Here is a 5,805-nt window from a genome sequence, read left to right on the forward strand (position 1 = left end):
CCGCCGCAACGGCGGAGGTGGTGGTGAGTGGTGGTGATGCTGCGGTGCTCATGGCCGGTGGTGGTGGTAGTATGGTGGCGGCGGCATTTATAAAAGTAATAAAACAGTCGAACAACAACTCGATGGAGTGAGTTGGCAATCAGAAAGAAAGAGAGGTAGCGAGGAAGGTAGAAAGGGCGAGCGAGCGAGATATTCCACGAAGGTGAAAAGAGGAGAGCGAAAGGAGATACAGAAAAACAGAGCAAAAGAGAGAGACGGAGCACAGGAGAACAGCGACCCGACCCGACCGACCGGTAGCCCAGCCAGCGCACGTATATCTTGCTCTGCTACACCGCACGCCGATTCTTCGAGGTTCTCATTGATGGATTGGTTCGCCACCGAAACCGAGATACTCCACCTATCATCCCTTCTTGCTTATCGTCCATTTAAATATTCCATTTCCCTCTAAAAGATTATAATAACGTATTATCGGGATTAATAATAATTAATATATACGAGCCGCATGATCCGTAAAGGAGATCTCGAGAACATCGAAAAGGCGTATGATCAACTGAGAAAACGTAAGAAATTAACTTCTTTAGCGAGCTAACTTGCTCGGCACTTTAACCAACTCGATTATTAATCCATCACTCGGTAAGGTTTATGTACTCGGTGAATCCCATTCGTATCTTTTCTCGGCCATTCGTATCGTTTGAACATCCGTTTCGCGGATAGCGCAAACATTAATTCAATCTTAATACTAGTTCCGTTCGTAGAGTCGTAGAGTATTCACGGCTGATGCGGGAACCAGTTCTCTAGACGAAAGAAGCATAATGAGATTAGCTTACGGGCAAACATCGAAAAACGATGTTGGTGCAGGATACCGGCGTTGTATCGTTGGCGAACGAGCCGCAGGTGCGTCCAACCGATTATCGGGAGGCGAGTCGGTGCGCGAAAGACGAGAGGTGAGCGCTCCCTCCCTGGAGGTTGAGAGCCAGGGTATGTAGAGCAGATGCTCTGGCCATGGCAGTGGTGGCGGGGTGCGTGATTTTTCACCGCCGACAGCTCCTCCTTCGAGAACCGCGCATTCCACCTCCTTCCTTCTGCTTCTTCGACCGCTCTCGCTTCTTCGCCAGTCGGTCTCCTTCATCCTTCACTCTTCGTTTCGCAACCGTTGCTTCTGCCGTTGCTGCCGTTGCCGTTCCTCGTCTTTCTCTCTTCCTCTCTTTTCCTCGCGCCTTACTAGGCGTAGCTTCCCTCTCTTTCTCTCCTTCGGTGGCGAACATTCGCAACGTATGCCGCGGACACGCCACTGGACACCAGTTGCACGATCTTAGATTTGCTGATCTCGCGTCCAGAGTGCACCGACACATAGGGTGCGCTCTGGTGCAGCACACGAGGGGCACGCCTGTGTCCGCTCGCGTGTGCACATGCACGCACGCGATACACAAACGGCCCGTGACTGTTCCCAGAAATGATTTTCAATAATCGGCCAACAGGGAAACGCGAAAAGGTACCGATGCACCTTCCTCTTGACACGTCGACGTTAACTTTGCGCCGTTGTGATTTTTATCGATTATCCGTTCACTAGCGCCTCGTATCCTTCGCATAGAACACGCTTACAGGTAATTGCAAAATGCCCGTATTATTCATGGACAGAAGAAATCGTTGCAGATAGTCGAAGAAACGAAACTGAACCACCCAAAATGGAGACCACCTGAAACACCTCATTAACTTCACCACCTCCATCAATGTCTCTGCTTTCCTCTACCCACCTGGTGGATTACGATTTACAAGCAGCCGTCGTACCAGGCATCGTTCGTTACGTTTGTAATTTACATTTGCCAGTCGGCCACGTACAACATACTTGAGTCAGCGTTGAATAGAATCAACACCGGCCGTTTTGCCAGGGTACCATGTTGAAACGAGTGATTTACGTAAGCTTGTCGATGTGTAGCGCGGCTCGGCTTCGATAGAAAGCGAGATCGACTTGTAAATCGGCGTGTCATTATGCAGATAGCCGGGATGCACGAGCGGTACGTCGAGCGAAAAACGCGGTATCGCGCGGTATCGAGACACGCTGGTGTATCGGGGGGTCCTGGGGATTTACAATCGACTGAGAGATCGGAAATCACCGGCCATGCCAGGCATTAGCCGTCAGGAGGTATCGAAGGCGCGAATACGGCTAATTGGCGTAGCACGAGCCGCGTATAGGTAGCTTAGGGGAGTCGCATAGCTGCGAAATTTTCAGAGAAGGCGTTTATAAAGCGCGTACGGTCAGCGAGCCGGAGGGCCGCGAGGGTTTTAACAGAGTCGCGTCTCGCTCGAAAGAAGAAGCCGGAGAAGAGAAGGGTAGGCATCGCAATTACGCAAATTGCGGCTCTGTTCTCGCCTGCTCCGGGCTGACTGCCTGCGGGAGGGCATCATGACGACCAGTACAGGCTGAAGGGTGGCGTTACGTGGAATGCTCGTGGTTCATGCTCGCGTTCATGGACGCTAACTACTTGCTCTACGATTGTTTGCTTACAAAAGATGGACTACGTTTGTAGGGAGAGTTCGATAACTAGGATATCTGGTTAAGGTTTCGCTGCCCAATTTTTTCTCGTGAAACGTCGATGGATCTTTGACCAAATTTATGGCTGGACGACCACCGGCGTAAGCTCGATTTAAAAAATGTAATACGCGGTATGCGCCTTTTCGGAGCTCGTATGCGAACTCGTAGCGTCGAAAAGGTTAAACGAACGATCCAAAGATGGAGTTTGTTATCGTAGATACGCCGTGGCTTTCTCTAGTCTGGCGGATCGTCGGCGATGGCTCGCCTACCGCGAACATTCACTCCGGAACGAGAGGGATCGGTCTAAGAGCGATGAAAAATGCTGTTTATATCGGGGAAACTGGTTGAACGGCGGTCCGTTTCGACGGGTAGGCAACGGAGCGCGTGCCTGCCGCGGTCTTATTAGCGCTGATCAGCCTTGCGATAAATTTATGTGCCGTGCAAGATATATATGCCGCGAGGCATCGCCACGTGGAAAAAACGACGCCGTTACACACGCGGGATCCCCGTAGTTTCTGGTTCGATTCCGTGGCCGTGTCGCGGCCGTTTTTGCTCTGGCGACGCGCCGTACGCACACGGCGCTGACACTGCGTCTAACAGAGAGCGACAGAAAATCTATCAGGCTTTCAATGAAAGCGCTGGATACACCGCGGCTGGAATTTCTAATGCCAAGGCGCGCGCCAGCTATGTCGGGCACGACGATTGGCGAGAAATCGTTTCACCACTTTGTTACGTTGTTTTTGTCGTCAACACGAATATCTATCCTATCATGTCGTATCGCCGTCTCTTCATCCTCTTTCCGTTCTTCTTGTATTTTCTTCGTGGGATAATCCCGGGCAAGATAGATCTCGCGTTCAAAAAAAAAAAAAAAAGAAAAAAAAGAAAAACGTATCCATGTTGAATATTTTTGAAATATCGAGTGTTATACTTTTTGGTTCGCATAGCGAGCTATGTTTCATGGAACGCACGAGTTCCACCGATTCTACCGATGATCGGTACAGTGTACTGATTCTACCGATGATCGGTACAGTCTACTGATTCTACCGATTAGTAGGATCGTTCCACTTTTTCCTCTTATCTTCTGTGTTCTGTGACCGTTCCCCTGGGACGGTCGAAACGGGAGGGTCTCACGATTCCAGAACAGGTAGATATAAAAAGCAAAATGAAGAAATAAGAGTAAAATCCATAATCTGGATTGATATAAACGCTTAGGCCGACAGGAAGGGTCGCCGTTTTAAGCGTCACGAGTCGGAGTCGCGTAAAGAAGAGAGCGATGCAAGCGTGAAGCCGCTCACCAGGGGCGTATTAACGGCGATGCCATAACGTGGGCATTTATTTCTCTATCGGCGGCATCCGTTGGAAGCTGGAAGCCACGACCACGGCAGGCAACGATGGAAATTTATACGGAGCCGATAATTAGCGAGCCGAATCGGCTCCTGGGAGGAGTAGCTCAGTGGCCGCGGTAATCGCCGTAATTTATGCCCGCTTCTCGGGATATAAGCTCGTTGAGATAGGCCAGGAGCGTAAAAAGGCGCACGGCGAAAATGTCGCCCAATTAACGGCGAATTGGAGCGGCCGAGGTCGCGCGCGTACACACCGTGCCATTCCACTGCGATGTGTGGACACGCGTGTACACGCGTGTCTGCTGCACGTGTGCGTGTATACAGGGTGACCCGGCGAGATCGCATTTCCATAAAAGAACCGAGGATGGAACGACGTTCACCGTTGTTTATTGGTCGCTTCTTTGGGGGCTGAAGTTTTATCGAGGCAGTCTTTGCTTAAATTTCTTCCATCGTACGATCGTATTGGAACCAGTTGATTTGCGAGTATACCTGTCGAACGTGCTTGAGAACCCGAGAAATATCGTGATTTTTGAAAAGACAATGGAGGTTGCAGGGTAATTTATAGCGAAGTTTTCTGAATCAAAGAAATATGTACGTTCTTTTCTGATAATCGTGTATTTGAGATACAGAATTTACGCCATTCCGAGATCGACTTTGTTTCAGTAAAACTAGAATAATTGCGTTCGCTTCTAAAAACGTAACTTACCTACCTACCCATTCTTTCGAAAATTTAACGTTTCGCGTCACCGGCGTTATATTCTTCTGTCTTTTATCTCAGACTATTCTTATTTTCCGTACTACGAATCTACACTATACTAATTTTATTACAATGCATTTTGTGTTAAGTAGAGCGCAAAACCTCTATTGATTCCTCGCAACGTGAAAGCTAAAGTTTTTCTAATTTTGGAATCCGATAGATCCTGATCCATAGTGCATGAATTCAAAGAGGATCAAAGCCGTCTCAACTTTGATATTCACTGATACACGCAAGCCTAATATGACGCCCCTCCTTAAAATATCCAATTTTAGAATAACAAAGTTATCGTTTCTATGCCATCACTGTTTGATCGTTGCGTGAAAACGCTCGAATATCAAAAAAAAAACAACCGACAAATATACTATAAGATCCCTGTACATTAAAGATCCTACGTAGAACCGTCCAAACTGTCAATTATGATTACTCGATTACGAGAAAAGGGCAGTGAAAATAGAAACGATATCCGTATAAAAATATCGGACAATCGAATCTGGATTGACGGCAATCTCGGAAACGACACACGTTATTGAAGCTTCCTTATTAAATCGTTAAACTCGTTCGTCGTTTTCGCTATATTTCTATCGGCAGAAGCTCGAAGCGCGGCTACGAAATTCGCAAACGAATTCGAACGTATTACGTATTATCAACTTAACTCGATACTTTTTTTAAATCTATATTTGGCGGCGCGTTGCAGAACTGTGAATGTATTTAAATAACTAATCCTCGCCGCTTGTGAAAGAAATTAACGTTAACAAAGGCAAATCAACCTTAATTAGATCGGTTTTAGCCTCCGCAAATGTAAATGCGACACGATTTATTTTTACCAGGAACGTAAACGACGCGTTAAGAGATACGAGCTCTCTAAATAAAGAAATTATTACGTACGAGGGATTGGTACTTCGGTTGACGAGCTAACTCATCTACCCAGGTTAAACGGGTTAAAATCGAGCACCTTGTATATAAATACATACAGATATTCTTAAAGATTCTTACGTGCGGTCAGGTACATAGAGGTGGCGGCAGAGGAGCGTACGCTTAACGAGTCGCTGGCGCAAAAGCCGCCGCTTCGCCATTAGCGAGAGCGGACTGCGCGAGTGAAACCCACCAGGTTTAAATAGCGCGAGCGTTCAACCGGACCAGGAGGCCCGGCCTCGCGTTACCGCGCCTCCCTT

The sequence above is a fragment of the Bombus impatiens genome, unplaced genomic scaffold, assembly GCF_000188095.3.
Source record: "Bombus impatiens unplaced genomic scaffold, BIMP_2.2 scf_2222, whole genome shotgun sequence".
In the NCBI taxonomy this organism is placed as follows: domain Eukaryota; kingdom Metazoa; phylum Arthropoda; class Insecta; order Hymenoptera; family Apidae; genus Bombus; species Bombus impatiens.